General features: G+C 37.0%; 1 protein-coding gene across 2 annotated transcripts in view; it reads right to left on the bottom strand.

Moving 5' to 3' along the window:
- Positions 1 to 27575, bottom strand: part of LOC127417596 (netrin receptor UNC5A-like) — a 338051-nt gene that overhangs the window by 66886 nt on the left and 243590 nt on the right. The window lies entirely within an intron of this gene.

The raw sequence follows: 27575 nt of genomic DNA, 5'->3' as shown, positions 1-27575 counted from the left end.
TTGTCACTGTGAATATTTAAATTGAATCATTTAATTATATTTTAACTGATTCAAAACTGTTTATTTTCACTTCTACCATTGTATTGTATTTTATTTTATTTGTATTTTATTATTATTTTTTTTAAACTGGCTGATAATAAATATGATTAGGCCTATATTAAAAGCAGATACAGTAACTGAAATGTTTTGGTTTTACTTCAAACACATAAAATGCAGTATACATACTGTGCATAGTATGCAAATTTTCTGTATACATGGATTAACCAAATGGCCTATATTGACAAAAGGTGCAGTATATAACAAGAACACACACTGCTTGGAATATCGCATGCTACAATGCAACCCGCTTGACTTCACCTTCCATAGTGTGACGAATGAACCTGAAGTAATATCAGACAGAAGCATTTAATACCTCAAAAAACATTTTAACACAAATGTGGATTAATAATGTAAAAATTGTATTTCTGAGATGCTGGACGGCATTCGTACACACACACACAGCGTAATGAGTTCATGTGACAATGCAGCATAATGCAGTTTGAAATAGTTACCATTGCAGAATGCAAACTGTTTCAAATACCATATTTTAAAACAAATACTAGCAGTATAGCATTACTAAGTGTATACAGCGCAGTATGTAGAAAGCTAGCATTCCATCCCCAACATAACTCGAAACACTGAGCTAAAACTCAAAGTGATAATGCATGATAAATTACTGCCAAGTTTAGACTGAAATACCGTGTTTAACATTGTCTTTGTAATCTCATGTTAACCGAACTTCACTAGTAAAATAATTAGTAAACAAAATGACCTAAACCTGACTTGGCTTGCATTAAAAGTGCATGCAAGGAAATTTACTGCCGCAAAAAAAACCACCTCAGTAGATGTGCAGCATCCCAGTTGCCGCCTCCTTAAAAAGGTAATCATATCTGCGCTTTAGTGGGTTGTTTTGCAGTTGGAACGATGGGAGTGTTTGCTGGCAGCTTGCTACATCAGCACTCTTCCAGCTGCTAAATTTACAGCCTCGATTTTAAAAGACACTTACTTCCGGGGGGTGGGGGGAGACTGTTTCAAAACTAAGTGTGCTCCCTTGATGCCTACTTAGGCAGCTGCCCTCTATGGTATGCCATATTCTTTATTAAGGCAATACATCCAAAACAAGATGTTTCTGACTATACTGCTGTTTTCTGCATCAGTAAATCAAGACATTGCCTAAACAGTCAACCGAGGTTAATGCTCCACCGCTGCACAACAACATGTGGTAAATAGAACATTTTCTCGAAAGGTAACAAACATAAATGGAATGCTGTAATTGACACTTTTCATGATTAGTTAATTGTGGCAACAGTAATTGTAATTCTGATTACATTTGTAATCAGAATTACAATTACTGCTACTAGTATATATATATATATATATATATATATATATATATATATATATAAATTGGGACGAGGAGGAGGGCGTGGCTGAGCCATCGAACAAAATTTCACATTTTGGGTGAACTGTCCCTTTAAAATGTTGCCTCCGTAGGCAGCTCAATAGGTTTTGAAACAGAGCAACAGTATGTGTGTGTGTGTTTCTGACACTGAGCAGATTTCTGTATGAACACACAGAATTTTGTGTGCCTGCGGCTTTATGGCTGAGCACCCAGAGACAATCACATCCAAAATAATTCTAATCAATTGTGTCAGTGGGAAATGGGATTTGTGAAGGCTGTCTCTGCGGAGCGCTGATTTTTAGGTGGCAGAGGTGTCTGCATGAACCGCCGCTCCAGTACTTCTATATTGTGAGCAGAGACTGCGGTGGAGTATTCAATCCTATTTAGACTCTCTGCGGAGTGACATCTAAAAGCTAAGAGGAATTGCTCTGCCAAAGCTACTGAATACAGGGCAGAGCCAGAGCTGTGCATGTGTGCCGTTTCACTGAGCATTACCCAGAATCCTGCTTCACAGTAGGGGTGGGGGAAGAATCGATTCAGCGATGCATCGCGATTCATACTCAAACGATTCTGAATCGATTCTCAAAAGAATCAGAATTGATTCTGAGTTCAGTTTAAATCACGGCAGAGCAGTGGCGTGCGCCACAGACAGATGTAGAAACAAAGACGCAGGTTAAGTGCATACATTAAAGTCAAGTGCACAAACACGACTGTTTGCAGACCAGCTGTATCAAACACATGCCCATTTGTGCCCGAATGAAACTACGATCCTGAAATTCTTTAACAAACCCACGCACATAGCAACAGGAGAGTTTATTTGTGATAAGAAGCCAATAAACAACAAGAAAGACGAGCTCGCACCCATTATTGCACTGATTTGCACACAATGGGGGAAAACACAAGAAAATAATGACGAGGCAGCGGTGCAGGAGATGTCGGTGATGTTTTCATTTAAAACAAAATTACGAGACGCTTGATGAATTTCTGAAGCAGCAACTGTGCTATTTAAACTGCTTCACTATCACCTGTGCAGGTAAGGAGAGGAGAAGCTGACAGCTGCACTCTCACAAAAGCAGATATATCGCTCATCCTGGACTAGCAACTTCCAGTTGTGGTTAAAAATGAAAATGAATAGCATGGCATAGGTTAATTTTAAATAATAATTAAATACTATTAATTGATTTACAATGCTTAAACAAAAATAAAATAAAATAAAATAAAATAATATAATCAGTTGAAGTAATAGTATTCAGTGTGTTTTGATGGAGAACCAATATCTTTTTTATTGTGCTTTTAAGAGATTTTTTATAAGGTTCTAAAGAAAGAAACTGAAAAACTGAGATACTCTTTTAAACTATAGAACCATTTATTTAATCTTGTGGATGTTCCATGTTTTGTTCACAGCTCATACTGAATGTAAAAGGCCAGTTTATGTAATGTGACTCATTCTGATTTTTTAAAATAGCTGTTAAATAAAAAGCTAAAAGGAAAGAAATAGAGAGTAAAAAATAAATTTTGAAGAAACTGAAAAAAGAAAGAAATTGAAGGACAAGATGCATCGTGATGCATCTAGAATCATTTTATAATCGAATCGTTACCCTTTGAATCATAATCGAATCGAATCGTGAGGCCAGTGAAGATTCCCACCTCTGCTTCACAGTCCTATCCAGTATATACATATAGGGTGAAGGAAAAGGGCAATTCAATATATATATATATATACATATGTATGTGTGTGTGTGTGTGTGTGTGTGTGTGTGTGTGTGTGTGTATTTCTAAACAAGTCTAATAATTTAGGGACAAATTTCCATTAACTAAATTTGACAAAAAAAATCAATTTGGGGATGTCCTCTAATAATTATTCTTTATATATCTCACTATTCAATTTGTCTACAAACAATGTCCAACAGTGTGTACACATGCATCACAGAAGATTTGTCATTTTTGAATCTTTTTTTCTGAAGCCACATTCTGTATTTTGTTGAATGGAAATGACGGTGATGGAAATGAAATGTTTAATGTTTTTGAAAGAATGCCTCCTTTGACTTGCCAAGACTGATTTCGATGATATTGTATAGTATGTGCCATTTATATAGCTAGGTAAACGGGTGTGTGTGTGTTTATTTAGACTTAGTGTAAAGAGTGAGAGCATACATGCATTTAATTGAACACAAAAATAAGACTATGAGAAACAGAAGCATAGGCCATTCAGTATGTTGTACTGTTGATCATTCAGTAGACAAAATATTAAAACGTTAAAAAATATATTTTTCCTACAAATATCCAGTAGACAAACACTAAGAAAAACGTGGGCTGTCAAAAAATTAGACGCGTCCAAGAACCTTAAAGCTGAAGCGATGTCTATGCCACTATCGTCACCAAAATGAATTGCAAAAATAATAATTGCTTTCAATCACATTTCCCAAACATTTCCCCATATGCCACTGATATAAACAGATAGTTCCACCCCAAAGTCACTCTGTTGGTTGATCTAATGTTTTTATGTAAGGCTGGTTTGGAAAAGAGCAACGAAAAACTGGGCTGCATGCAGAAAGTCAACGTGTCTTAATGATGGGATTTGCAGCACACGTACTGTCCTTAAGACATAGCGGCACATGAAAATCCTTTTTGGGGAATCAACCTATGTATGGCTGACTTATAGTTGTCTCTGCATATTAAGCAGGTATATGAGAAAGTATTTAAATATCGTGAAAAAAAATGACTGAATAAGCCGTCTACTCAGACTAAACTATGTTTTGAGCTGTCAAGGCAACAGGTTCTGGGTAAAAAAATTAAATAAAAATAGATAAATAAATAAATGTTTATTAGTGTGTACAGAGATGTGAAGAAAGTTTGACTCACTCTCTCTGAGTCACACTCACTTCCTCACACTCTCTGCAGACAAGCCTCCGTTGTTTGGACTCAACAAGAGTGAGATTGTCAAAGGAAATGATTAAATTAGAATCATCCCCAAGCCCAAAATCACACAGACAATTAAATCAGGGCTGTCAATTACCATTATGCCAGCCTGTGTCACTCTAATTAAGCTATCTTCATCACACTCTTAATCAGCAGTCGCAATAAACACCCACATCACTATCAGCAGGGATGTTAGTTAAGACACTCTGCACTTCACAGAACTACAGGCACCTAGTCCAGGTAATTTTAAGGAACAGTTAACCCCCCCCAAAAAAAATCTGTCAATATTTACTCATCCTCATGTTGTTCCAAACCCACATGACTTTCTTTCACAGAACACAAAAGGTGATTTTGACATATTGACATAATGTATTTTGCATTTTTTACTGAATTCCTCTAATGCAAATCAAGCTCGATGACTTCCATGTGCCTTTAGAGTATCGCTAATATCGCTCAGGAAGCCAGAGGGTCATCGGCTGCATGCCTAGACATGTTATGTGTGGATGCATGTGACGGATGACTCTGTCAATACGACATGATACTGTGAAAGCAGGTGGGTGGCTGAGCTCCAGGAAGTGCCATTACATCAGCGGTTGTTTCGTGACAGCTGGTCAATTGTGAATGACTGAATGCATGCAAACACGACTCGTTCCTGCATCTCGTATCGATGATGCATTAAGTGTGCCTAGGAAAGTGACTTTGTCATACTTTAATAGGACTTATGATATCATGAACTGCCAGATGTCGCACCGAGAGAGACGATGGAGACAGTTTGCATGGTGTGTGTGCTTTGTGTGAGTGTTGGTGGGTGTATAAGTAAGGATGTGCACATCAGGTGCTGAATACAGCATGACAAATAGAAGATTAAAATGTTGTGGAGTTAAATCTGAAAAGGCCTCCAGAATGGCAACAAACTTAATTTTTATTTTTACCAGAGAGAGGAAAAAAATTAAGAAACCTGGTCTTAGAATCTTGTTATTATACCAACATTTTGCTAAATTATTTTTACGTGGCTCATTGTATGTTTTGCACCAGTTTCCTGGTGAAATTAACACTAGAGGCGCTGCAACAACAATGGCTTTTCTTCACTTTTGCACACATCAAAGTAAAACATCAGATTATCAGTTCATAAACACTTACTCTTTACTCTGTTCCTCAAACAACGCTATTTTATGACATCTAAACACTTTTACTGTAGTACATGACTTGTAAGGTGATACATTTTAACATTTGCATAGCATAACCAACTACATTCACAAGCTTATTCATTCACGATCAAATTGAGCAGCAGCTTACATAACTCATAGAGCATTGCACCTGACCTGAAGAGCATGCAAATAGACCCGTGAGCCAAAAGTGTCATAGAAGCACTACAAAACTGCTTCAGCAATTGTGTTTTTCATCTCACATTTACCTTTACTGACATTATCGGTTAGGTTTAGGTTTAAAGTTTAGGATCGGGAGGTCGGTTTTGTTGATTTAAAACTCAATAGAGCATTAAACTTAACCTCATCTGTTTGGGTGAACATTCAACTCGCTTTAAGCACCAAACAGTGGACATTTCACCACAGAACTGCTGCGATGCAAGTAATAAACCATGTAATATTTAGCAAAAATGTTGCTACAGTCACGTAATGTTCAAGTACGGAGGTCCATAACTGTGTTAATCTTATACCATGTCATCGTACTACTTTAAAGAGGGGGAAAGTTAAAGTTAGAACTGTGAAACATTGGACTGAAGATTCTACTGTGATGTTGCAAGGATGTTTGGACAGTACTTTATGGGATGTGTTTACTGAGTCATCGGAGGATATTTATGAGCTTAATGATGTAGTTAGCTCATGTGTAACGTATTGTGTTGACTCTGTCATCCCTGACAAAGTTGTTAAGATATACCCAAACAGTAAGCCATGGGTGAGTAAACATCTTAAGTGGGGGGGACTTGCTTGAAGTAAAGAATTTACAAAAACAGGTTACACACAAAATTAAGAGAGCAAAATTAAGTTATAAGTGTAATGTTGAGTTGAAACTAAGAAAGAATTGTCTTGGTTCTGTGTGGGACAGTTTAAAAACAATGACTGGACTAAATAAGGTGAGTAGGAAAAGAGTGGAAGTAAGTGGTTTTAAGTCAAATAGTGTTCTTGAAGAGGAATTTAATAAATGTTATACTAGATGTGAGGAGCAGAATCATAGTATGGATAATGTAGTTTCTAAACACCCTATACAGGATGGTAGACAAGTAGCAACTTGTTTTAAGGATGAGTGTGTTATAAAACTGTTTAAAAAGTCCAGATGGAATTGATGGTAGGGTGCTCAATCAGTGTGCAGAGCAATTGGGTCCAATTTTTACCTTTATTTTTAATTGGCCGATCAACACACATTATGGTCAGAAACTTTGGAAACAGTCCATTATAGTTCCTATAGCTAAACACAATCACCCTAAGAGTTTGAAAGACTATAGACCGGTGGCCCTGACTTCACTTGTTATGAAGACATTTGAGAAATTGATAAAATATAATTTATTAGAAAAAACAAATAACTTACTGGACCCGTTTGCCTAGAACTGGTAGAGGTGTTCAGGACGCAACCCTGACATTGCTTGATTTGTTATACAAACATCTGGAGGTAAGCGGTAATCATACAAGGTTATTATGTGTAGACTTCTCTTCAGGATTTAACACAATCAAGCCAAGTATGTTGGTAAACAAGCGCATAGAGTGTTATGGTGTAAACTCCAGTATGGCAGCTTGGATTTTTGATTTCCTCATAAACAGTTCTCAGAGAGTTAGGGTTAACAATTGTTTGTCAGGTCCAATAACTACATCAATTGGCTCTCCTCAGGGGTGTTTATTTCTCCGCTCCTTTATATTCTTTACATCGATAAATGTCGTAGTCAATTTGAGAAACTGTATATCTTGAAGTATGCTGACACACAGTAGTGAATTTGTTGGTTGGCGAGGAGAAAGTTCACAGCCCTGTTGTTGAGTATTTTGTTAAGTGGTGTCAGGAGGCAGGTCTAAATCTGAATACTGGAAAAACTAAAGATATGTGTATTGATTTCCGGCTGATTACCTAACTAAGGTACTCGTATTGGTGAACACACTATTGAATTTGTGGAAAGCAATAAGTATTTAGGTTCTATAATAGACAACAAATTAAATTTTGAGATGAACACAGACAGACTGTGCAAAATGAGTCAGCAACGACTCTTGTTTGAGGAAGTTCACGAAATTTCAAATTGACAGGACATTGATGAGTGTTTTTTACAGGGCCTTCATTGAATCATGTCTGACATTTTCAATGATTTGCTGGTTTGCTTCTCTAAAAGTTAAACAAAAAAATGCACTTGTGAGGGTTGTAAACATTTGTAGTAAAATTGTTGGATTTAATCTGACTGGACTGTCTGATCTATTTACTATGCAGGTGCTTAGGAAAGCAAACAACATAATGACAATACTCATCCTCTTCATGATGCTTTTCAGATACTGCCTTAAGGGTCTTTATACAGGGTCCCTTTAGCTAAAACTAACAGATTTAAATTTTCATTTGTACCATATGCTATTTCTTTGCTTAACTCGAATCGAAAAAAGGTAGACTTCATATCAAGTTTTCAGGCTGTAATGATGATTTACAGCTGATGTCCTGCTGACTTTATTCTTTTAATATTTATTATATGTTTTAAGTGTAATTTGTATTTGTACATGTGGTCCTCAGCCAGGCGGACTGCATCCTCCAGTGATGTCAGGTGGTGGAACCAGACCCCTTCCACGGTCCTTTTGGGCAGCCGATCAATGAACTGTTTCAGCACCAGCAAGTTGACGATCCCTCGACGTCGCGGTCCTCCGCTAGCAACCACCTCCGGCAGGCATCCCAGAGCAGCTGGGTGAAAGCGAATGGGTGGCCGAATTCCCCGTAGGTCAGCCCCAGAAACGCTGACGATGTTGCTCAGGGTTTCGACCAACCCGCTGTAGGATGGCCCACTTCAGGTCCAGGTACTCCAGCAGGTTAGCCACCAGCAGTTGTTGGGCTGCAAGCTGTGCCTCCTCAGACAAAAGCAGCAGCAGGCGGTCCACAGGGACCCATCTTGGCCAGTGTGATTTACGGTGGGGGTCCCGCGGCTGGTGTCACTGCTGGAGTACCCCGCAGCAGTAAGTTCTGGAACACCTGCCAGTCTTCCGCCTGGGCTTGCAGGAGTGCCTTGAAACATTGCTCATGTTCTGCTCGAAGCTCCAGGAGGGCCTGGTGTTGAGTCTGGTGGATGCCAGCGAGGGTCTTGATGACTTCCGCCAATGGCGAGGACTCCATGATGGTGTATCTCCCTCAATCCTGAGTTTTGGCACCAGTGTAATAAGGCTCCAAGAATGATGAAGCGAGAGATGGCGATTTCACTCAGGAATGTCACTTTTATTTATCAAGAACAAAACTAATTCGCTTAAGAGCGCAACGGTGCAGCTTCAGGTCAATAACTCAGGTAAGAATACGGCATCGGCTAACACAAACAGCTTCTCAGCTGGGCTCTCTCTCTCGACTGCCACTGTCTCCTCTCCTTAAAAGCCCCAACCACTCCTCACTGAAACACAAGACAGGTGTTCAGCACAGGTGGCAATCATTTTCCACTCATCTCCCCCGCTTCACTCTCCACAGCACGGTGCTCGGCCAAGCCCCCCGCCTCCACAGTGTCCTATTATCCATTTCCCAATTACAGAATTATACATTGCTTGTTGATTGTACTCTAGGCTTGTGCAACCTTAGTACAAATTGTACTAAGTACAAATTGATGTACTTTAAATTATTTATCACATGATATAACTGAAGCTACAACTGGTTTAATTAAACAATTTTCTTTTAGTTAGCCCATGGTAAGCAAGCCAACCAATAAGCTTGTTAAGGTAGCATCCTTATGGAAATATTAATATCAAACAAAAACATATTTTCTCTTTAAATCCTTTGATGTTCTATAATGTTCAGTTCTTCAACAGAAACATACTATGGTATATTCAATGCATTATCCAGATAAATAAGGGATAATGTACAGTCAGCTGGTTGTTATCACACAATAAAAGGGTGATCAGGACCCCAACGTGAAGCTGAGCAGTCTTGTATCACCCTGAAGTGGTTTATTTTGCGAATAAATAAACAAATAAATAGACATGAAACACTGATTTATGCTGAAATTGTGTAATTATGTGAGACAACTGAAATCGCTGAACAGCTGTAATCCACTGTAAAGTTCCGTTGGTGTTTATTTTGTAAAATGACCTTCTGACTCCTCAATATTCAGCCTATTACAAGACTAATTGCCAAATAAACAAATAAATGGACATGAAACATTCTTTTGAGTTGAAAATATATTTTGTAGCTTACTTGTAGAGATAGCATAGTGATCCGAGAAGCAGGAGAGATGGCTCGCAGAACCCGGATGAGCGGTCTGATATGTGGAGGTGCGGTTGTTACAGAGCAATATCAGACTGCTGGATAGCTTCATTGACCAATCAGAATCAAGTATTCCTGAGAGCCGTGTAATGAACTATATTAAATTATGCTATATTGCCCTCATAGAAGTACTGTTTATTTATGGCTTTATTTACATGATCAGTCTCAACAGGATTATGCAGCAGGCTTTTTTATGCAGCATTACAAGCAGTGAAGGGTAGTCAAATTTTGATGGGGTTTTGAAATTTGCATAAGACTCAAACTTGTGTTGTCCGCAGATAGGATGTTCCAACTTCTTGGAGAATTTGCCACAGTTGTTCTGTCTATTGAGGCTGTCTCAATTGCTTCTGTCTCTTTATGCAATCTCAGACTGACAAGATGTTCAGTGGGGGGCTTTGTGGGGGCCATGTCATATGTTGCAGGGCTCCCTGTTCTTCTATTCTAATCTTTTCTATTTGCAAAAGTAATATTTGGGAGTCTAACATTTATATTTCCTATTGACACACTAAAGCTGAAGATATAAATAACCATAAATTAAGCTGAATCAAACTACTTTTGTAAGGACAACTACATATCTTTCCCCTCCTCTCCACTCCCACGCATCTCCCATCACCTGAGCTTTTTATTCTGGGCATAGTATCCTTGGATTTATCAGAGGATCACTAACCCAACTTTTATCATGTCCAACAGCTGTATTGAAGACCCAATCACTGATGTTACCTATAGACCGGGCTCTCATTCCCTCTGCCCTGCTCAATAATGGAACAGACATCCATCACGCTTTAATTGACATTGTTAATCAAGTTTTTAATTGGATTGATTCTGGCTTATTTGGCACAGCGGTGCTCTGCCTCCACAGCATCTCGTCTCTCTGCCTCTCTTTCGCACTCTCTCTCTCTCTCTCTCTCTCTCTCTCTCTCTCACCTCAGCTTGACAGAGGCAGCCATTCTGCTTTCGGTATCAGATTCCCCCACTCTTGCTCCCTTTTTGCTGTAATCAACACAAAACAAAGTGAGCAATGTCCCTGCTGTTCCTGAAGCTGATGTTAGGTGTGTCAAAACATCGATTTCTGGAGGTGTAACAGAGTGGGCTCCGAGCATCTCGTGCTGTATAACAGCAGGGTGTCTCGGCCTGGCCTGAGGGAACTGAACTTCACCTGTGGGTGGGTGAATCTCACAAAGAGGTTCCCCTCCTCTTGGTGAGGAATACAGGGCTGAAATGATTAGTCGACGTTATCGACAACGTCGACAATAAAAAATTGTCGACAAAAATTTTCATTGTCGAATAGTTGTTTGATCTTAACATAACATAAGATCATATGAAACTCTAATGATTGCACACAAGAGCAGCACTGCAGCTCGTGCCTGACTGAGGAGAGGAAGAAAACATCTCACAGTCTAGACGCACTCCAAAATTTCCAAACAGCTTCAGGTGATGTGGATCACAAAGTATGAGGGAATTATAATGCAAAAATACAAAATAAGAAAATACAGAAGCACACTTGTTGTGGAATAAGCAGAGCCGGAGCTGACGCTCAGCTTAAGCAAAACTTGCGTGACGAGCATCTTTGAAGGAAACACCCCAGCGTTATAGCTTTATTAAAGTTAAAATAATAAGGAAACTGGCATTCCTCTGTGCGGTCAGCACCTCTTCTATGAGTTACGCGAAGTGTCCTGATCTAAGGGGGAGAGATTGAAACTGCACCCGGCTGAGGCACACTATGTCGTGGGGACGCTCACCCCTCGAGTGTGCATGCTTAATGCAGCTAGATTATAACGCAATGGCAACTTATTGAATCATAATATATGTCACTGCATTTCTTATCGTGAAGAAAATTGGCAAAACGCAGCTTTATTAATAAGAGAGAGTTTGTTTTTTTTGTGAGTTAAAGATGGATTGAAGTGCACAAAAATGTGAGAGAGGGTAGTCTTCGCCCCATTATACACTGCAAAAAAAATAATTTTTGATTTGTTTTTGTTTTGGCTTGTTTTCCAATACAAATATCTAAAACTCCTTTAAAACAGTGTACATTTATTTAAGCAGCTATACTGCAGAATAATTTTTTTTTTTTTTTTTATCTGAGAATGTTGAATATGATATTAAAAATACAAATATTTTAAAATATCTAAACATCCTTTAAAAAAAGATGCATTCACCTGAGAAGCATCATATAAGATGTTTAGACTTGCTTTTAGAGAATAGATCTTGAATATAAGTATATGTTGTCTTTACTGCACTTGCAGAAGTATAACCAAGTGAAAAAATATACTTATATACAAAATACACTTATATTTAAGATACATTCTCTTAAAGCAAGTCTAAATATCTTATGTTACTTCTCAAGTAAATGTAAATTGTTTTAAGGATTTTTAGACAATTTTAAATGGAAAACAAGACAAATACACTTGATAACAATAGGATTTTTTTGTAGTGAAATTTTTACTGAATTAAACATAATAAAAAGAATTTTTCCCCTTTAATTCAGTGAATATCATTTAGAGGTATTTTTAAAAGATGATTTTGTCCTCTTTATTGTTAGCAAGCACGTTTAATACAACCTTTTAAGTCGGGGCACAAGCTGAATAGTCGGTTTACAGCTAATAATCGCTGAATAGTCGAATAATCGTTCTAATAATCGTTAGATTAGTCGATTATCAAAATAATCGTTAGTTGCAGCCCTACCTACAACCTGCAATTCCCCTGTCACAAATGACAGAAATAAATTTAGACTTGTTTGGCTGCAGTGACATTTGTATAATCAATGGTGATTTTCTCAGTATTGACAATGAAGATCTTGCCGATGTATACTGGGGTACAAAAGTCTGAGATCACATTGAAAACATGGGACTCAAAATCTAATTTAAACCTAAAATAAACCAGAAATTTTAAGGATTTTGAAAAGTTATAACAGAGAAACCTAAATTGAATAAGAAATATTTAAAGGAGTATTCCAGGTTCAATACAAGTTAAGCTCAATCGACAGCTTTTGTGGCATAATATTGATTTCCACAAATAATTACTTAGACTCATCCCTTCTTTTTTCTTTAAAAATGCAAAAATCTATGTCAAAGTGAGGCACTTGCAATGTAAGTGAATGGGGCCAAATTTTGGAGGGTTTAAATGCAGAAATGTGTAGCTTATAATTTTATAAAAGCATCTATATTAATTCTTCTGTTAAAACTTGTGTATCATTTGAGCTGTAAAGTTGTTGTAATTGTTTTTACGGTCGTTTTAGGGATTACATCATTATGTCATCATTTAGGTTGTATAATACACATCTCGTATAACACAGAATCGTCCCGTATTTAAGCAAACAAAATTGCGTTCCATATTGAATACATACGGGATGCCGTTTGTCCCGTATTTTGCCGTCATTTCCCACATCCATAGAAATAGACCTGAAACACAGACATCTTTCGTGTGAGTTGTGTGAGATATCAGCTGTATCAGCGTCCAGGGGAAAGATCAAGTAAGATCAATGACAATCAGCACTCGTTTTCTGTCATTTTTTTCCATTAAAAGTGGGACAATGTGGTCAAAAATATAGCATTCAAGTGCATGATATTTGTTGCCCACCATTGTGATTCCAAATACCATGCACCTACTCATGACATGACATTGCATTTCATATGTGAGTGCTCGTTCTGGGAGAGAGAAAAAGAGACGTTGAGAAAAACTGCAGCACTTTTATTCACAAGTTCAGTACATGTTTAGTTAAAATGCTACATGTGATTTTCTTACATTTCCCTAGTGATAAACACTACACTGCAAAAACTATGACACTGTGATCTAAGGAGAAATAGCCTACACTATTTCATGTAAAGTGTTTTCTCTACCAGAAAAAACCCATAATAAATCATGGTTGCTTAAGACATTATTAAGACTTGTACTATTTTTCACACATTAGTCAAATAATGTTAACAAACTGATTAGCCCAATATTAAATGGAAAGCACGTTTTGTTCAGTGTTAAATACAGGGGTTGTCCTGTATTTGGATGGTAGAAAGTTGGCAACCTTAGTCAACGAAGTTGTAAAATTGGATATAAATTTACACAGGTTAGTAGGTGATTTTATGACACTAAAATCATGTTAACATGCATATTGTTTGTCTTGTGTCTTGTGGCTATACTTTTAAAGCAAAGATGAGACAAGTCGAAATATGTGATAATCAACATCATGGCACAAATGCTGTCAATCAAGCTCAACTTGATTTGGACCTAGAATATGCCTTTAAGAATGTTCTCATTTGAAAAGGGGGAAAAGAGTCAAATAAAATAAATAAACAGGAAAAATAAAAAAAATAGAAGAATTTTCACAAGTGATCTCAGACTTTTGGATCCCACTGTCTATTTGCACTCATATTGATAAACACCAAAGTGTGGCATCTTTGCCTGTTATCATTAAGCATTTATTGCAAAAAGGTAGAAATGGGTTATTTCACGGTTATTTGCGGTAATTTCTGAGGATGTAAAGGGAAACACTGAGCTATGAAGGTCATCAAAATGTGCCTGTTAAATGTCTTACTACAAATCCCTTTGCAGGCTGCAATCTTTAAAATTATGGCCTAAAATAAATTCATGGGACAGTTCTTCATTGGCCTAAAAATATAGCATGGAAAATATATAATCAGCCACACAGCAAGCATTGCAGGATTAATTCCTCAGTATGAAAGAAAAGAGTTGATTTGCACTTAAAGGTTACAACATTATTCCCATTATTGCTAAACAGCTAAAAACAAGGTGCTTTTAAATGTCTTAATTTGGTCTATTGCTCAAATTAGCTTGATTATCAGTGCAGGATGCATTAGTGCAGCAACATGACTTTTCCTGCCCTTCATCACTTTTTAACCAGTAACACCTAGGTGTAATTCTGCTTGTTGGCGGCAAGCCAAACTGTTAATTATACTGACTAGATGAATGGCGGTTATAAAGCATTGTGCTGCATCCACACTGTAGTTTGCCACTGATTTGTGAAAATCATAGAAACGATACACTGCTAATAACCTATTTATTGGTGACTGTGATTTTGCCAAGTAGGACATGTTCCTGAATGCAACATCTGTGTTGGTCCTGGAACAACATTCCTACACAGAAACTAATCTCTTTCTTAGGCCTTAACCCCAGCCCTACTCCCTTGGGTGGCACTAGGGGTGGGCTACCGGGGTTTAAGCCCAGAATGTTTTGAGTACAGCTTCAAATTGTGTTAGTGAGGCAAGCAGGGGGTGCTCACCCTGCGGTCTGTGTGGGTCCTAACACCCCAGTATACTGACGGGGACACTATACTGTAAATAGACACTGTCCTTCGGATGAGATGTTAAACTGACTCTATGTTGTCATTAAAAATCCCAGGGCACTTCTTGTAAAAAGAGTAGGGGTTTAACCCTGGTGTCCTGGCCAAATTCCCCCCATTGGCCCTAATCTATCATGGCCTCCTAATAATCCCCCTCCATTAATTGGCTGTATCAGTCTACTCTCTCTTCTCCACCAATAGCTGGTGTGTGGTGAGTGTACTGGTGCACTATGGCTGCCATTGCATCATCCTGGTGGATGCTGCACACTGGTGGTAGTTGAGAAGAGTCCCCTGTTCACTGTCTAAAATGCTTTGAGTGTAGTGTCAGAAACGCACTATATAAATGTAATGTTAATTCATTCAATGTTCAAATATTTTTTGCATTTTACAGGGATGTCAAAAGTGCCAATGCTTTGGTATTAAGTCGACACTAATAATATAATATACAGTATATTAACAAAGCATTATTTATATAAGTAATGATAATGGTCTTTCTACAGTTTCGATAAAACCAAATACAGACTCAGTTCTGTACTCACACACTGTCTTTGCGTGCATGGAAGAAGAGCATTCGTGACTTGCATTTGCGGCTGTTTGTGAATGGTTAAAATCCCATGGTGAGATTTTTGAAACTGTGTTGAGTTGGTCCATCCAGATGCAGTCATTTATGTAAATGAAACCTCACAGATGTAATAAAAATGTTTATTATAAAGTGAATTATATACCAATATTTCATCAAAGTTTGGCCCTGTATGTATCCACAGAGGGATATTGTCACAAACTCAGGGACTTCTCCTGATCACCACCAGAGGACTCCCTCGCCCGAATACTAGTAGCATTCTGAACTACAATTCCCAGCATGCCTACCTGGACTGATTATGCTCACACCTGTTCCCTATTTCAAGGACTATTTAAGCGCTAAGCATACTAGGCTCAGTGTTCTGCCATGGCTAACATTTCTGAGCATTTATACTGTTTATATGCCTGCCTGTGTTTGACTCCTGCCTGTTTACCTGTTGTTCTGATTCTCTGCTGCCTGCCTTTTGATCACGTCTGGTTTGTCTGGATTTATACTTTGATTGTTTGCTGCCTGCCCTGAACCTTGCCCGTTTATGACCACGACTTTCATCTCTCAACGCTGCTCTATTGCTGGAGATTTAACCCTGCCTGTCTGTTTATGATCTGCACCTTTTCTAATAAAACTGCACATGGATCTTAATCCCAGTTCTTTGGAGTCTGTGTTACAGATATCCATTGACCCTTTTGTTTCCCAGTAAACTACACCGATCAGCCACAACATTAAAACCACCTGCCTAATATTGTGTAGGTCCCCCTCGTGCCATCATTCACTCAGAATGGTGCCAAAAACAAAAAACATCCAGTAAGCAGCAGTTCTGTGGACGGAAATGCCTTGTTGATGAGAGAGGTCAACAGAGAATGGTCAGACTGGTTAGAACTGACAAAGTCTACGGTAACTCAGATAACCGCTCTGTACAATTGTGGTGAAAAGAATGGCATCTCAGAATGCTATTCTGAGATGCGGGTTGGCACTGTTTTGGCGGCACGAGGGGGACCTACACAATATTAGGCAGGTGGCATTTGTGGCTGATCAGTGTATCTAAACATCTTTAAAACAAGTTACATTTATTTGAAAACCAAATTGCATAGATATCAAAATTTGTTTTAAGAGGATCTATTGGTTTAAGCATAAAAGAAGAAAAAAATCCACAGTTAGTTAAAGATATATTCTCTTAAGTAGGGCTGTAACAACTAATCGATAAAATCTATAATTTCATTATTGATAAGTTGGATATATGCGGCATGCACGGAGAAGCCCCATCAGTGATGTCACTTAACAACACGGTGAAAAATATGTTGCATGATAACTCATTTGAAAAATGATGGAGACAAGTTGAAGCAGAAAAAACATAACCCAAGTTGTCCAGTGCTCAAGAGCACTTTATAAACAATTTAAAGAAGATCATAATAAGCATACAGTTAAATGTGGAGTGGTTGCTGCTTCAGGTAATGTACTCTTGACATTTTCTCAACCAACTTCTTGAGGTATCATGCTGGGATGCTTTTTAAACAGTATTGAAGGAGTTCCCATCTATGTTGGGCACTTATTGGCTGCTTTTCTTTATTATTTGGTCCAAGTTTTTTTGTTTTTGTTTTTTTAATTAAATTTTAGTTTTATAATGAAATAAATTAATATGTTGGCACAATTATATTTTTGTCTACAAAACTAATTTCAAACATTTAAGCATACGCCATCAGATCAAAAGATTTTTAAGATCATGAGAAACATTTCAGTCAAGTGTTTCAAAACTTTTGACCGGTAGTGTATATATATATATTAACAACAACTAAAGGTGGACACAAACAAGAACAGTCACATCCCTCAGTGTTCCCTGCCCCCACCTGCCCCCAAAAGGAGGAGAATAAACAGACAGGTACATTTACAAATAAATAAAACACATACATACACACCTACATCAATCATGCACCTAGACATTTATACATAAATATATAATGAGACAAAGGATATCCATAGGTTAATAACTACATATTACAAATCAGCAAAGACAGAGGGTATATTCTTTACAAAATTTAGAAGAGGATCCTAGTTTTTATAAAATTTGTCAGTGGAACCTTTCAGTGCAAACTTAATTTTTTCAATATATATAAAAAGACATCAAATCTTCTAACCACGAGAAAGTGGGAGGAGATTTAGAGGACTTCCAGTGTAATAGAATTCGTCTATGAGGTATCAGTGAGGCAAAGGCAAGAACATTAGTATACGTCTTTGTATGTTCATCTAGAACCGCTGGGACACCAAAGATAGCAATCAAAGGGCATGGTTCAAGGGAAATATTAAGAACAGTGGAAAAAGTATCAAAAAAGGGACACCAAAAATTTTCCAGCTTTGGGTAATAAAAAAACATGTGATTGTGATCAGCAGGAGCCAGAGAACACCTATTGCAAGTGACATCTACGCCCGGAAATAGCTTAGTTTGACATTTGTAAGATGAATTCTATGGAAAACCTTAAATTGAATCAGACTTAGTCTGGCACAAGATGAAGAAGAATTAACCCTGCCAGCAGCAATTTCCCACCATTCCTTGTCCAGACTACATCTGAGTTCTATCTCCCATTGGTGTTTAAGCTGAGAGGTAAAACATAAGGAAGAATTAAATTGTATAAAATAGATATAGAGCCATTTTTCTGTAATAGGCACTTCTCATATAGAGAAGGTTCAGAGAAGTCTGGGAAAGAAGGACAGTGAGAATGAACAAAATTGCATACTTGAAAAAAATGAAACAAGTTGGACTGTGGTATATTAAATTTTTCTGCAAGACCAGAAAAAGATGCAAAAGCTCCATCAATGAATAAGTCATAACAAAAATTAAAGGCCTCTGTTTTTCCATAGAACTTAAGCAGAGTCTAAGGTTGAAGGCACAAACAAATGATTATTGTATAAAGGACCATAAAGAGAAGCAGCAGCAAGTTTAAAATGCTGTCTGAATTGCCTCCATATCCTAAGAGAAGTGCTTACAACCAAATTTGTAGTGCAATTTGAGGGACGACTAGGCAAAGGAGCACACGCCAAGGCAGAAATCGAGGATGAAGAACAGGACTGTGCTTCTACCCTACACCAATCTATATGGGGAGAATTATACCAGCTGTGAATTTTGTTAATATTTGCTGCCATTAGTAAATCAAAAAATTAGGCAGAGCAATGTCTCTGAAGATTTGCCTTACATATGGCAGGGCAGACCTCCCAGGTTAAGTAAGTGGATATTGCTCCATCCAATGATTTAAAGAAGGATTTAGGTAGAAACACTGGGAGTGTCTGAATAAGAAGCAGAAACCTAGGCAAAACATTCAATTTAATTGACTGAATTCTACCAAATAGAGTAAGAGGTAGCTTATCCCATCGCTGTAAATCTAACTGAACTTGAGTAAGCAATTTAGAAAAATTATATTGATATAATAGATTGAAGGAGTATGAGATATTTACTCCTAAATAACGAAACTTTGTGGAGGAAAGATGGAATGGCAACACCTCAGCTGGAAATTGTTTAGCTAAGTTATTTACTGGGAAACATTCACTTTTATTTATATTAAGCTTGTATCCTGAAAAAGAACCAAAGGTGTTAAAAATATGTAAAAGTTCTGAAACCGAGCTGACAGGATCAGAAACATAGAGCAGAAGGTCATCAGCATAGAGTGAGACATGATGTTCTATCCCTCCCCTAACAATACCCGAGAAGAGCAGGGAATTTTTCAAAGCTATAGAAAGAGGTTCTATTGCTAAAGCGAACAGTAGGGGAGAAAGAGGACACCCTTGACAGGTACCTCTGGTGAGGGGGAAATATTGTGAACATAAAACAGTTTGTTCTCACATTAGCAACAGGAGTAGTGTATAGAAGGCGTATCCATGATGTAAAAAAAGGGCCAAAGCCAAATCCATCTAATATATTGAATAAATAATTCCACTCCACCCGGTCAAAGGCCTTTTCTGCGTCCAATGAAATGACCAGCTCACTAGTTGTGGTGGTAAATGGAGAAAGAATAATATTTAAGAGTCGTCAAATATTTGATGACAATTGCCCCCTGATAAAACCGGTCTGATCTTCAGAGATTATTTTAGGTAGACAGGGGTCCAGACGGCAAGCCAGCACCTTAGCTAACAATTTCACATCCGAATTTAGCAGACTTATTGGCCTCCAGCTGCCACATTCCTCTGGATTCTTATCACGCTTGAGTATAAGTGAAATAGAGGCCTGAGTGAGAGTTAGAGGGAGAGAACCATTTAGTAATTGTGCAACATCATACCACAATTTCAGTTTCAATGTAATCAACTGTGCAGCTTTCATGGATATCACACTGATGTTTAGACGACAGGGCATGCCGGTTTTTAAAGTGTTTTAGATGATTTCTACAAATCATATGAGCGCATGTAATACGATGAGACTTTTCAGTGCGAGAATGAATTGCACTGCATTTATAGATGATTGTACTATATTAAACTGTATAATGCTGAATATATTGTATAATACTACTGTTCCTGATATTTGATAGTCCTCCTGATAATGCCAAATGTAATGTTTGATTTCACCAGTAAATTTATACCATGGCAAATATTATTTTACTGGATAAACATACACATATTTTTTAAAAGAGTAGTTTAGAAAATTTTTATCAGAGACAAAACTATTTTAAAACCTACAATAATAATTTAAAATACTTAACATGTACAGCATGTAATCGGTGACTGTGCACAAGCAATGCTTGAAAAATACATAATTATATTTGATACATATGCTTGTCTTGAAAGTAGTAATAATACATTTAAACGTAACTTTTCATTATTCAGGCTTTGTTTCAAGTTTTGTGAGTATAGAATTCAGTACTGTAAATCGAACCAAATCCTTATGACCTTTATGATTATTTTTTTTTTAAATCACATTTGAATAAAATACAGGAAATAAAAAAATAAAAAAATATCAGATCAATCGATTAATCGAAAAAATATTCGAAGAATAATCGATTATCAAAATATTTGTCAGTTGCAGGCCTACTCTGAAGTCTTTTTATAAATGTTTTTATTTAGATAACTGTCTTTCAAGTAACTATCTTGTTTTAAAAATTTTAAGATATGTTTATTTTATATTGGATAGTTGTTGGACATTTTTTACTGGAAAAAAAGACAACCTTTTCTCCTTTACCACAGCCAGAGTACATCGGGAACTTTGTTTACACCTGGTATTAACATTCATCTCGGTTGATCGGATCACAAGTTGGTCAGACGAGATACATTACAGTTTATACCTGCTTTCAAAATGCATCTCAAATGGGTCTCCAGTGATACCTTGTGATATGATTTTTTCAATCGCACGGTTACTTTTCATTTAAAAGCATGCATAACCTGCAAATTTAAATCCCCTGATTTAGCACAATGGATGATTGATAGTCGAGTAGGAGGTTCTTTACTGTTATTCAAGACACTATATCAGGAAATATAAGTAATTACACTTCAAATGTGATGTTTATATGCGTTTTTGACTACATCTGAATGTTGCAGACTAATCTTACAGTGAAATCGGAAAGAGCAGGTTGTCTTTTTTTTAGCTAAAATCGGTCTATGCTTACTAAAATTCAAAACACTGCCCGAAGTGGCCAAAACTGTAACTGTTGTTGGACATATGGGCACATGTGAGGTCCATTTTAGCAGATGTATTGTCCACAGCAGCGAGATGTGAAGCAAGTTGTTTTCAGCTGTACAGGCAATAATACAGTGAAGAGGAATGTATGTTTTATAAACTGTAACCCCCAACAAAACCACAAACCTAAACCTAACCATCAGTGGAGTAAAATGTCATGTTAAAGGGAAAACTGCAAACTCCGAATCTCGCTCATCACTGATTATGTGAACACGATAACTTCCTGGTTTCAACGAAGGATCTGAACTGGGGTCTACCACACTGGGGTCGTGCCACAGGGGAAGGTAAACATTCTGGAGCAGATGCAGAAACATCTGATAGGAGATGGTGCTTGTCAGTAAATCGGCACGACATGGCCGATCCTAGGGTACCGGAACTCTTGGAAACAACATAGTTACTTTCCGTGTGATCATGTTGAATGTTGTCTGTTCGGCGGTCTTTAATCTAACATTTGCATTGGATAATTTTGCATTTATAAACTTGAGAAAAGCATGTGACCCATAACAAGCACTCAATGGCTAAGTTTAACTTGAATTATGAGGATACAAAATGCTACTTTCATTTCAACAAGAGTTTTCTCTAACAACTAATTAAACCCCTCTAAGTATAAAAAAAAAATATCCTGTGCAGTTGAGTTGCCAAAGCAGGCAGGATTTTCTGCTCATTACTGTATAAAACAGGTCTATTGTCTGGCAAGAGACATCTGCTGGGAACAGATTGGGACAAGAATTTGTCTGCGGCCAGCATTCCAATTTTCAGGGATTTTTGCTATTCAGTGTGCCTTTAAGTGTGGGCTTAAAAGAGTTTCAGCTTGTATGAGAGAGCTTGTAAATGACATGTGGGAGTGCTCAGATTAAGATCTTACACATGAAAAAAAAAAAAGTAAGAGAGCGGCTAACTGGCACCCAAATCAGGACTAGTATGTGCTGATTGGCTGGTGCTGTTACAATCTCCTTTGACCCCGGGCAATGGCCAGCACAAATCTGATAAAGAGCTTCCTGGATGGCAGAATAATGCAGCGCTATGTTAACGGCACACTGTATCCAGTATCTGAATTAACATTTTCATGAGTAGGGTCTAAATTCCTCTGCAGTGCCCCCTGGATTGAGTTATTTTTGTATGTGACACTGCACAGCCGCTAGAGGGGGCAGAGTGTAGATGAGAATTTTTGTAAAATTTTATTAACATTTTTTATTTCTTGTCATAAAAAAATATATATATACACTACCAGTCAAAAGTTTTGAAACACGACTGAAATGTTTCTCATGATCTTAAAAATCTTTTGTTCTGAAGGCGTATGCTTAAATGTTTGAAATTAGTTTTGTAGACAAAAATATAATTGTGCCAACATATTAATTTATTTCATTATAAAACTAAAATTTAATAAAAAAAATTAAAAAAATGTTTTTGAAATGGATGACTTGGACCAAATAATAAAGAAAAGCAGCCAATAAGCGCCCAACATAGATGGGAACTCCTTCAATACTGTTTAAAAAGCATCCCAGGGTGATACCTCAAGAAGTTGGTTGAGAAAATGTCAAGAGTACATGTCTGCAAATTCTAGGCAAAGGGTGACTACTTTGAAGATGCTAAAATATAAAACAGTTTTGATTTATTTTGGATTTGGTTTAGTCACAACATAATTCCCATAGTTCCATTTATGTTATTCCATAGTTTTGATGACTTTACTATTATTCTAAAATGTGAAAAAAAAAAAAACAAACAAACAAAAAAAAAAATTATAATAAAGAATGAGTAAATGTTTCAAAACTTTTGACTGGTAGTGTGTATATATATATATATATATATATATATATATATATATATATATATATATATATATATATATATACTGTATATAATATAGTAAACATATGAACAAATGGATTATGTCTGCTGTACATTTTTGTTATATTTATTTTGTTTTTATAGCTGTAAAAAACAAATTAACAAATAATATCAGCAGTCCGGTTTTCCTATGCACTGTTTGACATCTCAGACATTGTGTGTGTGTGTGTGTGTGTGTGTGTGTGTGAGACAAGCGCTAATGTAAACAGACTTGGCTGCGTGCATCGGATAATCGCGCTCGATCAGCAAGTTTTCACTATGAGTATACGAGTTTTAAACTGTTATGGTGGTGCTTTTGTGATAGTTTGGCTGTCTGTTTCAGAAAGCAAACGTATTATATGTCTGAAAAGACTGTTTGAGTTGCTGTTTGTGTGAATAAAAACCGCATCTGCACCTAATAGTAGATGTGGCTGCGTGCATGGGAAGATCGCGTTTAGATATAATGGCTATGCATATACAAGCTGTGAACTGTTATTGTGGTACTTTGGTGACAATTTGGTTGTGTGTTACATAAAATAAACATATTATGTGCTTGAAAAGATTCTTTGTGTAGCTTTTTGTTTGATGAATGACAACCGCTACTAATGTAAACAAATGGCAGCTCGCATCGGAGGAAGATCGCGTTTGACATATTGACTTGGGTATGTTGACTTTGGTGACGAGTTGGATGTATGTATATAAAATAAATTTATTCTGTGGTTTAAAAGACTGTATGAGTAACTGTTTGAGAGTATAAAAAAAACTACAGACACTTGACCAGCGTATCCTGTGTCGGCACGAAAGCCAATTTGAATCCGGCAGCTTGTAACGTTACTGGCTGTTATAGAAACACACATGTGTGATGCTACTCCGTGGGGCCCAGGTATTAACTGTCACATATGTGTGATGTTACATATGAAAAGGTTAAGATGCCGATCCCGACACTCTGAACCAAGAGGAAGTGAATACACTGCTTTGATGCCCATCTGCTAGGCTGGACTCCCAGCCGAGCAAATTTCCCAGTGGCTGCTATCATATCAGCTTCTGTGCTTTTAATTTGAGCAATATGGGCCAATTAATAACATACTAACTGCAGTGCAACCTCCCAGAGCACAGATATGTAAACATCTAATAATAATAACCAGGCCTTGGTCTTGGCTGGCAGGTTGCAATAATCAGTGTTTTCATATTTTCTGTTGTTGCTGTTTGAAACACTGACAATTTCAGCACATAACTGATTTAAGATCATGCAATGATTGGACTTCGGGGATGTGCAAAATGACATACCATCAAAATCAACTAGTCAGTGGGTTAGCTGAAAGACAAGTTGACCAATCAGTCTAATGATGCATTCCAGACTCTGAAAAACAAATTGGAACTCAGAATGTAAATCTGTGAATGTATGAACATGCAATATACTGGAACACAAGAATTTCGTGTTCACGAGTTTTATTTTTTTGCCATAATTGGCACAATCTTGTGGTGTGTATATGTCACTGTAACAAATGATTGACAGGAACGAATCGAGGTCAGTGGGAAATTTAAACTCCGGTTTTCACACCTCCGACTTCGTCTGGAAAGCATAAAGGAATCCCTGTATAATAATTAGTGTATAATGGTAATTAAAACACTGCTGCTAATATATATTATATTTTATTATTACACAGCACTCTGTAATACTTGATTCTGATTGGTCAGTGGTGCCATCCAGTGGTCAGATATCACTCTGTAACAACCGCACATCCTGATATTTAGACATATCAGACCGCTCATCCGGGTACTGCAAGCCATCTCTCATGCTTCTCGGCTCACTGTGCGATCTCTACAAGTAAGCTAATAAATTAATTTAAGCTCAAATCGATGTTTCATGTCCATTTACTTATTAATTTGGCAAGTAGTCTTGTAATAGGCTGATTATTGAGGAGTCAGACGGGCATTTTCACAAAATAAACATCAACAGAACTCTGATGCAAACAGGAGGTTGATTTCAGCTGTTCAGCGATTTCTTTCTTCTCAAATTACATAATTTCAATGCAAATCAATATTTTATGTCCATGTATTTATTTATTTGGTTAGTAGCCATGTAATAAGCGGGATAATGCACAGTCAGTCGGTTGTTATCGCACAATAAACCCCTTCAGGGTGATACAAGATCACTGATCCTGATCACCCTGTTGGGGTTTATTGTGCGATAAAAACAATCTGACTGTACATTATCCCTTACATAATATATATTGTATAAAAATAAAATAAAAATAAAGAAAAATAAAAATAAAAAAATCTAGACAGAATTTTTTTTTTTTTACAGCAAAAATGCAATCTCTCAATCATACTTATCAATGTATGCAAACGCAATTACTTCCTGCTGAAAGGACTAGAGACTAACTTTTTTTAAATGTCAACTTTCGACATTGATGTCAAAATGTCCTTTCATTATTTTTTCAGTAGTTTTTGAATCACTTTCCTATACAAATGTGGTAACGCTTTACAATTAGGTTGTATGTTCATTAACATTAATTTCCATGAACAGAACAAGATCTATCAATTACCAATAATTTTACAACATTTCTTGGTAATTTCCACAGAATGTTTTTGTTAATATTATTTTTTTTATATTATTTGTTATTATTTGTATGTTAACACTGGTTAAAGCATTATGATCTAACAAACTATCAATGAACAACTGTAAACAGTATTTATTGTATGAACAGCAACAACGGGGAGATCAGGACCCCAACGTGAATCGATAAAGTATTGATTTGTGTTGAAATTATGTCATTATGTGGCAAGAAAGAAATTGCTAAACAGCTAAAATACACCTCTGGTTTGCATCAAGAATTCTGTTTGTTTTATTTTGTGAAAATAACAGTCTGACTCCTCATTATCCAGCCTATTACAAGACTACATGCCAAATAAACAAATAAATGGACATGAAACATTGATTTGCATTGAAATTATTTTATTAGCTTACTTGTAGAGAAAGCACAGTGATTCGAGAAGCTGAAAAGCAGGAAATATCCAGAAGAGCAGTCTGATATGTGGAGGTGTGGTTGTTATCGAGAAATATCAGACTGCTAGATGGTGCCATTGATCAATTAGATTCGAGTATTCCAGAGAGCCGTGAATTAATGATATATCAGGCATGTACTAATGTTAACAAATATAACCATTATTGTAAAGTATTACCAAAGTGCTTATATATACAGAACATACAATATATATATATATATATATACTTTATCTGTGGATGTATGTATATAATGCTCCAACCTCACTGTATTACATACGAAACGAGAAACAATCTAAAACACTTTAAACCGCACACTTTGACCTCTGAGACATCAGTGTGACATCAGTGAAAGATGTACAATTGATTACATTGAAACTGAAAGCGCGGTATGATGTTGCATGTTTAATCAAAGTGACTGTGCTCCCTTTCTCCACTGCGATCGATTTGATTTTCATGGATGTGCGCGCTTGTTTGCTCAGTTAAGCTTAACGGAGACTCGCATGTGGTTAAAAAAAAAAAAAGCAGTTTTGCAAAATACGTGGAAATACGAGCCTAATTTTGAATTCATAACATGTATACATTATAAAACAGAAAATAGCAGTAAAATGTAAGTCATGTGCTGGAGAGAAACAACTCTTAAGTGCATCAAACGGCACAATCACTCTTTCAAAGCACCTGATGCACCAATCGCTGCACATGAAACTGTATGTTTATTATGATTATTTTGAAGTGTTTACAAAGTGCTCTCGTGCGCTGAACAGCTCGGGTCGTGTTTTTTCTGCTTCAGCTTGTCTCCATTGTCTTTCAAATGAGTTTCATCATTCAACACATTTTCACTGGGCTGTTAAGTGACTTCACCGACAGAGCTTCTCCGTGCTCATGGCATATATCCATCTAATCAATAATGGAATTCGTTTTCGATGATTTCCATTATCTATAATAATCAATTTTATCGATTAGTTGTTGCAGCCCTACACCTGTGATGTGCAAGAAATATACTCTATATAAGTATATGAACGCAAATACTTCAGGCTATGCAAGCTTTATTTAACACATCATAGTACTTCGAAATGTGTCAGACTGCAATTCAGAAAGTAACGCAAGCAGTTTTCTTTCAACTACTGACATGGCTGAACAACAGTTTCTCGCCCTATAATCACTACCCGATAATTAGGTTTTCTCCACCTCCAAAATCTCAATTCAACCCCTGATTAAAAGTAATGTCTGTTTGAACCAATCAGTTCCCGAGGAAACAGATGATACCAGAAGCTCTCATATAAAAAACAATCATCGGAGGAACAGCAATAACGTTGCCACTCCCGAGGATGCCAATGTCAATGTTGCTATGGTGCTATGGCAACAGCGACTGCAGAACTGAGAGGTTTAACATAATTAAAAGAACAGAACAACAACAGGAACAGGAAAGGT

The sequence above is a fragment of the Myxocyprinus asiaticus genome, chromosome 27 (genome assembly GCF_019703515.2).
Source record: "Myxocyprinus asiaticus isolate MX2 ecotype Aquarium Trade chromosome 27, UBuf_Myxa_2, whole genome shotgun sequence".
Lineage (NCBI taxonomy): Eukaryota > Metazoa > Chordata > Actinopteri > Cypriniformes > Catostomidae > Myxocyprinus > Myxocyprinus asiaticus.
The sequence above is the reverse complement of the archived record's forward strand: the minus strand, read 5'-3'. Positions and strand labels throughout refer to the sequence as shown.